The sequence below is a fragment of the Bactrocera oleae genome, chromosome 2, assembly GCF_042242935.1.
Source record: "Bactrocera oleae isolate idBacOlea1 chromosome 2, idBacOlea1, whole genome shotgun sequence".
Lineage (NCBI taxonomy): Eukaryota > Metazoa > Arthropoda > Insecta > Diptera > Tephritidae > Bactrocera > Bactrocera oleae.
The window spans coordinates 67,008,658-67,020,528 of record NC_091536.1 but is presented as its reverse complement, the minus strand read 5'-3'; the positions used below and the strand labels follow the sequence as shown (position 1 = coordinate 67,020,528).

The window sequence follows — 11,871 nt, the reverse complement described above, 5'->3', positions numbered from 1 at the left end:
GCATTTAATGCAATTTCAAATGCCTTTCTAGCACATTATTGCTCGTTTAACAATTATCAAACCATTTTACCACTTAGTGTCTAAGAGTAAAAACCAAGTAAGTTGTAAAAAACATACACACACACAGTCCGGTATAGAAGTGTGGGTGAGCTTAGAAGCAAAAAGCAAATATATTTTTAATAGCATTGCTGGACAAGAGAATTAAGGCGCAAAAAATCCTATCAAGAGGAGAAACACACAAAAGTAAAAAAAAAAGTAGTGAAATATCAAGCACACACACAGAGTACACACAGGCACACAGAAAAGTACCCACACGTACATAGATGAATACATACACAAACCAAGAAGAATACTGCGTGCATAAGAATTATTCACACACAAATACAAAGGCTCTTTCAAACAAGACCAAGCGCCGAGCGAATGCTTAAGTATGTTGGAAGAAAGGCGAGTAGCAATTACAATTACATTAGTGCGACTGATAAAAACTTTAACCAGCAACCACTCCACAATGATAAGACCACAGAAGTAGTGGCAGCGGGGAGAGAAGGGCGCGCTATGCAACCACTACCTAGACGCAGCGGTTTGTAGGCGAACTAATAAATTCTTAACTAGACGCGGCGGCCAGCGGCCGGCGTCTATGGCTGCGGCTAAATAGGGAATTTCCTGCCTTTAACTTTATTTGCTACGATTACACTTGCTTGTGGCTTCGCAATAAAAATTTACCCCGTAAAGCTATACAAACATTTTAATGACAACAACAATAATGGTGAGCAAAGATGTTGGTGAGCAAAGCCACTAGCAAGTGACCGGAGCAGCAGTTGAAAGGAAATACGAGGGCGTTGGAGCATTGTATCCCTAATTTTCGTAAACCCCACAGATACAACTAAACAAATAGACAAAATAAAAGAAAAACTTGGGGCATGTGTGTATGTATTTGCGCTGAAGACCGACAATAATACTTTCTACAACACAGCCATGCTGCTGAAAATCGCACTCATTACAAAGAATCAAAGCAACAACACAAAAGAAAAACAACAAAAAAGCTTTCGCAGTAAGTTAAGACGAAAGCGTAGTCGGATTTCAGGCGCCTACGCTGAGCAACAAGATAGCAACAACAAGCAAGACGCAAGCGAGGCAGCAATGACCATTAGTGGCTGCTCGCGCCGACAAATACAAATCTTAATTAAGCAGTTTCAGTTGCAGTTTGCTAACTCTGCGCTGAACAGTGAGCGCATGCCAGGTCAATCCATCCGTCCGCCCGTCCGTCAGTTTATGTATTTATTTTCTGACTTTTCGTTGCCATTTCATTGCTACCCCCTGTGCAGCACTGCTGCCGCTGTCTTGTCGCAAGAGTTTTCGCTGAGCTTTCAAGTTGCCACACAAAAGGCACTAAGCCGCACTCAACTTGATGGCCTCACGAAACACAATACACCAATCCACCAGTTGATGTGCACGGGTGGTGTGAGTTGGATGAAATTGCTGTTATCAAATTTAATGAGGGTTTGAGGGCTTACGCAGCAGCTGTACAAATATGGAACATCTTCTATTGCTTCAGAAATAAAATAGGAAGACAGTGGAATAACTAAATGAAATACGCACTCTGGTATTATGCATACAGTAACATATTTTATTTTTGAAGTTAGTTTAACGATTCTAAGATACCACACACATATGTACATGTGTGGCTTTAGGTGCAAGTGTACCCAAATTGGGTACCATTTTCATATATGGCAAGCTCTAAATGTATACTAAATAATTTGTATATTTTGGTACTCACAAAAGACATTTATATTTTTCTTACTTTTTTCAAATAACGATATATTTAATATGAAAGGGTAGTTTTGAAGATTTCTGTGAAAACATAAAATATAAACGCGAGAAAATTCGAAAAGTACAGATAATATAAAAAAAAAGAATGTAGGCAAACATATAACAGAAAAAAAAACATAGAAAACATTGAATACTAAAACATAGAACATTGAAAACATAGAATGTACTAAAATGTAAAATACACAAGAAAAATTATTCTTGACTAAAATGTTTAAAAGGCAGTAAGTGGGCGATACTCATGGCAGATATGTTGTATAGATAAACTTTGATAAAACTTTATTTACCTCCGAGTTATAAAAAATAAGAACGATTCGCAAAATTATCATCAAGAACAAAATCAATAAACTCATACTTGTGGTTTTTCTAGTTGGATAAGTTAATTTTTCTAACTAAAAAAGGCAGTTGTAAGTATATTTCGAAATTAAACCATTGAGATTCTTGGCCGAACTAGTGAAATAAGAAAGGTTTTTGAGCCTTTAACTTAATTCGATTATAAATATCACAAAATTATCGGTCGCTCACAAAAATAATGATTTAGCAGATTAGACTGGAGCCATCAAGGATGTAAAGGGTATTTTCACATCATCGACGTAGTTTCAATAGGCCCAGAACTTTTATTCGCTAAGCAACATAGAACATAGTTGTAGTACAATAAAATGAGATGTATCGAAGGCTCTTTGGCTGATGAAAAGCCAATGAAGAAAATTACTTAAACCTTAGAATAGATGATTTCAAAATCTTAAATGTGGTATTAACAAGCCTAACTATTTTTTTCGAAATAGTTACCTATCTGAAAGCACTCAAGAGACTATTTATTAGAATTTACAAAAAACAATCACAGAACTTAATTTTCATTCATTTGGCAGTAGGGAGTTATGAATTTCTACGTTAAAAACATACCTAATTACGTGCCTGGCAACCCTACTGGCATACGAGTACATACAACGTTTCGCAGCGATTAGAACGCCAGCCAACAACACAAACACAAATATGTATATACACTTCAGCACATTGACTTGTTTGACCTCACATATAATTTTATTTTGTCACTATTAACTGCTCCTTGCGAACTTGCATAATTTAAGGCGTTAAACAGCGCACATAACCACAAGTACCCAGCAAAGCTACGGCTTCGGGTCAACAACGTCAGTCAAATACTGTAATAAACTTTTCTATGGCAGTAATTATTTTTGCAGCTAAATTGCGTTCGCTGCGATAAGATAAACATACATGCACGCATTTATACACATACAAGCATAGGCAGACAAGTGGAATGAGTATATATGGGGTTGGGTGTGTGTAATAATATATGCAATGTAATTATTGCTTACACTCGCTTCTTGTTGGCAGTAAAATTAACAATTTACGTGGAAAATGAAGTGATTACGCTGACCCGAAAGTGACCCGCCAGCAAATTAAGACAAAACAAGTCGTTGGAATGGAGCATAATAAAGGATAACGGAAGAAGGAGTAAAACTGGTGCTGATTATTAAGCGATTAAGTTGTTGTAATGTTGATAGTGATAGGTGAGAGGTTTAAGCAATATTTGTGAGTGTATGTGTACATTATTCAAGTTAGGGTAAATAATAAAAAACGCCGACTTCAGTTGCACCGAAGCTGTAATACCATTCACAAATAAAAAAAGTTGTCCATACAAGAACTTTGATTTTGGTCGTTGAGTTTATGGTGCCAATATCTGTCTTAGTGCTTCGATTTGAACAATTGTTGCGTTGTCGTGAAGATATCGCGTCAAATAAAGAGGTTTTCCACACAAGACCTGGATTTTGATCGTGCAGTTTGCATGGCAGCTATAGTGGTCCGATCTGAAAAATTTCTTCAGCGATTGTAGCGTTGCTATAAACAACAATTCGAGCCAAATATCTCGTCATTTAAAAAAGTTTTAAATACAAGGACTTGTTTTTGATCGTTAAGTTTATATGGCAGCTATATGATATAGTGGTTCAATATCGGCTGTTACGACAAATGAGCAGCTTCTTGAGTAGAGAAGGCTGTGTGAAAAATTTCATATGGATATCTCAAAACCTGACAGATTATTTATACACATATACATATATTTTATAGGGACTCTGACGCTTTTTTCTGGATGTTACACATTTCGTGGCAAAAGTATATTAAGTATACCCTGTTCAGGGTATAAAAATTTATATGAGTTAGTGAGAGAGAAGGAGAGTGCGTCCAGTCATGGGTGACCAAGATAATGTAGAAAAACAAAAATAAAGCAACATAACAAATTTAATTTAACGCTAGATAATTTTAAGTTGACAAAACCGCAAGTAAATCATATACATATACATATACATAAGTGCGTGTGTGTTGAGCGCATGTATTATTAAAAATTAATTTCGCACAGCACAAGGATCTGCTAGTAATTAAAGTAGTCAGCAGAGTGTGAAACGTTTGTAATTTGTGCGAGTGTTATTCATAATTTTTTAATTTAGCCGTTATTATGTGGCTATTTTGATACTGAACTTAATTAAGACAATACACTCAACACTCAGAGAATGTCAAGGGAGAGCATTATTTCTATTTAATGAGAGATAACAAGAATTTACGCCGAATATAAAGCATTACAAAACAGTTGCACAAAAATAGAGCTTTCACTCGCTTATTGCGGCTATAAATACATACAAATATATATACCTACCTATGTAATATATGTAAATATATATATATATGTCTGTATATAATTGCCAGCATTAGCTCGTTGACCACATGCATAATTCATTTATTAAAAACGGCAATTGACAAAGCATTTCTATTATAACCGGTCAATTTTCTAAGCATAAATTTTGCAAACAAATCAAAATGTCAGTAAATATATTCAATTGTGGCCAGAAATAATTGAAAATGTTGTGGAAAAAATACGAGCGCATGCAACACACGAACACACCGACACGCATTTAGGTGAGCATGTGTCAATATTTGTACAAAATGGACACGTAAAGTAACAAAAATAGACAGCAACAAGCATATTTGCACACTGACACACCTAAACATATACATACACAGTTACATTTGTATTTGTTAATTTAATTAAACTTGTTTGCATTTATTATTTGTTTTCTATTTTACTTGCTGCAAAGAAGTTACGAAAGTAATTAAGCAAATAGAGAGCCAACACAAGCGAAAAGAAAACATATATATGGAACAGTACATATGTACATATAAATATTGTACAATATACAAATAAAACATGCAAAACCTGCATTGAAAAACACTACAATAGCAACAAAAAGAAAGCAAGACAACAAAACACACACATTTTTTGGGCAATAAAGTAACGGAATTACACAGTGATTACAAAAAAACAAAACAAAATATAATAATAAATAACTAATCATAATTATAAAAATACAATACAAACAAATAAAATTAAATAATACAAAATAAGCAACATTTTCAGAGAAAATGCCAAACAAATGAGTTAAACGGCATTCGGAATATTTAATAACAAAAGCAAACACGCAAAAGTACTCCAAAAAAAAATAAATAAGGTGACAAAAAAATGGAACAATAACTTAAAAAAGAAACTTAAGAAGCCTAGAAGCACAGTTACAAAACCGAAAAAAAACTAGAGACAGAAAAAGAATATCAATTTATTTGTTAGTATTTATTTCCTTTTGTTTCATGAAAGCGGTAAAAAAATTACCTCTTTTTTAAAAGACCCTGGAAAAACTATTCAACAATCCATAAGATATTTGGAGAATTATGAAGACTTCGTAGATATGCGTAAGAGAACGTAAAAGCCTACAATATAAGTACATAGGTCCTGGAAACTATGCTGTCAACTTTAACCAAATTTCTTTAATTGACATTTAAGTATCAATTAATATTGCTGCCATTAGATATTTCGTTATTAGTCGAGAAATTTTGCTGGGTATAGCAAAACTAGATTGTTTTCTTGCTTGTATATAATATAATTCAGAACTTATAAAGAAGTAAGATCCATAAAGCATTCCTGACAATGTCACAAGTGACCACAGTTTTTCTTTTATGAGTTTGGGTTCGGTCTTTCACATAGTTCTTGTTTATGGTCGTTTCAGTTGGTGTGGAAACAATACTTTCAAACGGTGGTTCGTGTGTTAACTTACATACAATACGATAGTCTATATTAAAGAAGATTTTTTTCTAAACAGTATTTTTCGAATTTGTTTTAAAGAAAATGATCCGATCACTATCACATTTTTCTGCATGTCCTATACACTCACCATCAATGACCTAACAGTCTTTTGATCTAAGCAAAGAAAAAATAGATAGTTAAGATCATCCCACGCGAGATTTGCCACTGATAATTATTATTTAATGTACATTTATTGAGTGATATGAGAAAAAATATATAATATATTTAGGGATTAAAGTATTCCACTTTGGGGTGACGCATTTAACAGAATTGTCAAGTGATGGTTCGTGTGTTGACTTACATAAAGGCACACACACAGTCAAGTCGTACATCACAAATTCAAAAAAAAAGCGTGATTTAATAAAACAAATAATTATTATGTTGCATTTTGTCTTTGAGAATACTTCACGAACCACCGAAACTGAAAAATAAAACGATTGAAACAAATATATAAACGTCAGTTTTCAAAACCAGTTCGAAGTTAATACAGGTCTTACGTAAAAAATTTCAACATTTTAGTGCAGGAATCAAAGATTTAATAATCTTGTCATTTTCTTATAAAAGAACAACTATTTTCGGAACAATACCATTCCTTCTAAAGCTGGCTGGAAAAGAGCATAAAATAAAAATATACTAAAATCATGTTTAGAGAATATTAAGAACGACGAAAGCCTGTACATTAAGACACACTTCAAATATTATATTTGTTTTTGATTATTAAATACAATATATAAAGGTTGAAACAGCCTCCAGTAATTTTCTTATTTTAAAGAAAAATAATTTCTTTTATATGAAAAATATTCAAAACGGTACCCAAATTAAAAGAAAATATTGTATTAATTATATGTCAAAAAAAGAAACAAACATACCCAATTAGCTGCTCTGAATTTAGGAAAATTTTCAATCAACGCCAAATATCCAGCGGCCAAAAAGAAAACACAAATGCATTTAATTTGAAACATATACAGAGATAGTACTTAGCCCCGCCAAAAAGCATATAACAAAATTTTACTGTTAATGCGTTTTAAATCAAACTGTAATGGACAGATCAGCCATTACCATTATTAAAATTGAAAAAAAAAATAATATGAATACAAAATAAATATTGGACAAAAATTAAAAATAAAAATAAGTAAAAGTAAAAGTATGATACAAAAAAAATTAAATCAGATACAATAATAATTATAACATATAAAAATTAACATAAAAAAAAGTTAATTAAACAAAAAAAAACATTAAGTGAAATCTACTACAAATACATAAAATAAAAAAGCACAATTTTAAAATAAAGATGCTGACATAAAAATTCTGTGAACATGAGAGAAACGTTCAAATATATTGTAATAATTTTGTGTGTAGATATTTAATATGTACTTCAAATATATGTATATGTATGTATTTGCGCCAATAAGGCATACTATTGTGTCAGGAAATAATTTATAAATATTATGGGGCACCCAAATTAAAATAAAAAGCAATATTTTCACAAATACAAAAGGATTACTGGTACCACTACATACATATATATGTACTAGACATACATAAAAGATGTATAAATATAAAGTTTAAATAAGTGGGAATTCAAAAACAACAAATTATAAATATTAAATGTAGTTTTAAAAATAGAAAAAAGTTAGTTAATACGTAGAGAAATACATACTAATTCAAAAAGTGAAAAATAAAATTTGAAAAACAAAATATCAAAAAAAGAAAACATTTTTAGTAATGTATAAAAAAAAAATTATAAAATAAAACATAAAAAGAAATATTGAAAAAAAACAGAAAAAAAACAATATATAAAATTATCTCGAAAAAATTATAAATAAATTCAACAAATAATATGTATGTATGTATATTAATGTGAGTCAAAAACTAACCTCGAATTCATGCGCTAAAATGAACAAATAAGCAGAGAAAAAAATATTATAAAAATATAAAATTTAAGAAAATTAATTGATTACTTTTTAAAGGTGTGGTGAGCATTAATTTCCCGTATAAATATGGTAACCCGTGAAAATATGTTTTCTTTAAAAATACCATAACTTTTGAAACATTTAAAATAAAATATTTTACATTGCGGATTCATATAACGCATAAAATATCCTAAAATATCTATCTGAGTGGGTTTTTTTTTTCAATTTAAAAATTTTAATTTTTCAAAGTTTGAAAAGCAAGAAGAAAAAACTTTAATGTTATATAAGCGGTTTAAATGTTGTGGTGTTTTTAAAGAAACTACATTTTGTACGTGTTATTTATATAGGCAATTTTGTAAGCTTCACGACAGTTTTTTAAAATAAACCTAATTTTTTTTTTTGTAGGGAAATTTTTTCTCTGCATATTTCATTTCAATCCATGAATTTGTCGATAGGCTAGCATTTTTGCGCACCCTTATGTATATAACTATTAATTAAAAAGCCGTTATATACTGTAAAATACATTTGTATATACATATATATGGTACATAATTACGTACTTATTTCATTATTTACAATAATTCTTAAACTTAAAAAATGCCATATACATATATAAAATATTTATTAATATTTAAAACAATCAAATTACTAGCGAGTAAAAAAAATAATTTTAAAATTAAAAAATTAATTAAGTAAAATTTTTAGCACACGTACTCGTACATGCATAAATATATGTATGCAAGCCTAGGACGTACAAAGCTGTTACGTCAACGTTAAGTGATTTAAAATACAACAAACAAATACATAGTCTTATTAAATGTACATAAAAATTCTCTGTGAGCCAAGTTGAGCAGCGATGCGCCAAAAAGAATATGTGAGCAAAAATATGAACAGATAATAAAAAGCAGAAAGCAAAAAACAAAGTCGTAATTACAAATGAAGAAACTAAAATAATGAAAAACATTTGAAATAGACATACTTACATAATTACATTAATGAATATACAAAATAAATATATTATATAGAAATAAAGACGATAATTATTTACATAAATTAGAAAATAATTCAAAGAACAAAAACATTGTTGGAGTTTTTATTGGATATTAAAAAAAATTATTGAGGTAAGTAGAGTGTGTATTGTATATATACATACAAGTCGCATATACATAAGAATCAGGTCAAAACAGACAGATACATAAATTTACAAAAAGCTAAAAGTTAGTAAATATGTTCAAAACATGGTTATTATAAAATACTAAAACTTCTCATCATTCCGAAATGCGGAAAACACATGCTCGAGGTCAAAAGTAAAAATAGAGGACACAGAACCGGTGGTATATACTCTCGCAACATGTTGCACAGTGTTTTGTTTTGGGTTTTTGAATCACCTAAAGCTAAACGATATAGATATAGAGATACATATATATATATGATCAGGGTGATGAGATATGTTGACATGCTGGTGAATATCAATCTGTCCATTGTCAATTGATATCTTTTATCCTTGGCACCCAAGGAGAGTAGGTATGTCAGATGGGCATTTCTTCATAGGTACACTGCTAAAATGGGTATAATTAGATAATCACCAAACACACTCCCCATATAACGGTTATGTTGAAAATTACTAAAAGTGCGATAAATCACTAAATAAATGAGCCACAAGCATCATGTTTAGGTAAAATGCTATATCTCAGAAACTACTTGACCAATTTCAACCATATTTGGTGTGTGAGGTTATCCAATTATTACTACTTTACACGCCTATTTCTCATATAACAAACTTTTAAAATAAATCTGATTGTTCCACTTCAAAGTATAGAAATCAAACAGCAATCAAATTATTAGAGTGAAATTTTGCATAAAATACCTTAAGAACATTTTATGTTACGTCCGAAAATTGTCAATGTCGAACTATAACTTTTCAAAAACGCAGCCACCAAATATGTGAACACCAGTGCACTTGGCATATTTTTTATGAAAATCTCGTATATCCCTTTACCTTGCGAGAGCATAAAATGTTCGGTGACTCTTCATTGCTTGTATTGCAATATTCTACCACTAGAATATTCAGCAAAACAATATATAAAAAAAAATGTTTTTTACCAACTCCTAAAACATGTATTTCAAAGATTTTATCAAAATAATCACAAATTTTTAGCCGCTTCATCACAATTTTTAGTCAAAAGGCAAAAATTCGAAATCAAATAAATTCAGTGTGCAAAACAAAAAATTAGTTGTCTACAGTTTTTCCCGAAATACTTGAATTTTCAGACAATTTTGCACTTTATCGAAATACGAATTTCCAGCAAGTGAGTGATCAAAATGCGTTCTACCAAGTAAACATGATGAAAATTGTCAATAAATACGTCAGTTGAAGTTAAATCTGTTTTTAATTTTTTTTTGGCAATTTATTTTTAATACTGGAGTGAGGAGCACAAACACACACACAGAATGTACACATACGCAAACTTGCGCAAAAACTTTTAAATAACGAAACCAATTTGCTCTTTATAAACTATTTATTTAAAAATTATGGTAGCAGATACATATTTGACTAACTGTAGACTCTACATATCAATGTGAGAACATACCCAGTGCGAAAATTTATTCGATACATTTGTCAATTTGTCATTAAGCCAGTTATTTGCAAGTCAGCGACAAAGGAATGAACAATATAGTTACAGATTTAGCAAAGGTATTCAACAGCACTGGTAATTGTACCGCTTTAAACTCAAAACAAGTTGATTTATTCTGAGATATAAAGTCTACTAAAAAGAAAGCCAACATTTTTGCATCCATGAATATGTTTTTTGCATTAACTCTTATGGCCCTAATACATTCAGCTTTTTTTTTTGGGTCAAACCTTACATAAATAATTCCAATTGGTTTTTTGTGCAATGTGTCGCTTCTGAGCAATAGAAGCAGTGCTTACATAATGTTCGGAGTCGGCGATTTTCATTATTTCATCGATATGCTCAACATTTCCCGAAAATGATGCATTTTTAACATCAAAATTATCGGAACGTAAGCGACAAAATCAAAATAACACGTGATTGCCTGTGACAGTATTAAGACCATTAACACAATTCAAACTTTCAGTCAAGTGGGTTGCGTTCTTCCCTCTAACGCAGAAAAACTGCATAATATTGTTGAAAATGTTGCAGAAGTGTTTCGGGGAGTCTGCCTTATCACAAAAGCAAGCATTTGAGTGGCACAAAGCATTCAGTGGAGGTCGTGAAGTCATCAAAAACTTGCCGATATTCGAGTCATTCATTCATCTCTGTTAATTACGATGAATCGAAAAACAAATGCTTGAAAACGTATCTGACAACCCAACACTCATCAAACGCATCATTACCAGTGACGAAAAAATATGTGTATGAGGTCGAAACAGCCCCACAATCTAGCGAATGGCGCTCCAAAAATGAGGAGAGACCGAAAAAAACCAAAACTCGCTGAAGGCACTAAGGACAACCCAGCCGAGGCTTATAGCAAGTGTATGGAAAATCGGATTAAATATTGGCTTGAAAGAAACCTTTTTTTTTAAAGCAATATGAAATACTACATATCATATTATTTTAAAGTTATAACTGAAGTCAGTGCGGTGTGTTGGTTTTTACTGCAATGTTTTCTTAGACTCATTTATCACCAGTCTTCTTCACCTCTTTAATCAATCATAAAACTGCGAAAAGCTTATACGAAGAATGTTCTAAAAATATCGAGTAATAACACAATTAACTTGGACTTAAAATATAGCAGGTCTGCTAGACAAAACATTTGACCATGAGATCTTTTCAAAATACAGTAGATACTACGCTTATCTTATAAGCATTTTAAAAAAAGGGAAATAGTTGAGAGTATTATCTGTCACCTCAAAGCCAAATTTGAAGTTTTTCGTTTTCGTAACCAAGCTGTAGTTCATAAATATAAAATTTTAAATAAAACTGTAACGAACCCAAAAAAGCAGATTTTTGGGCGTCACTTTCA

General features: G+C 31.2%; 1 protein-coding gene across 1 annotated transcript in view; it reads right to left on the bottom strand.

Moving 5' to 3' along the window:
- timeout (circadian regulator timeout) overlaps nucleotides 1-11,871 on the bottom strand; it is a 411,432-nt gene that overhangs the window by 257,074 nt on the left and 142,487 nt on the right. The window lies entirely within an intron of this gene.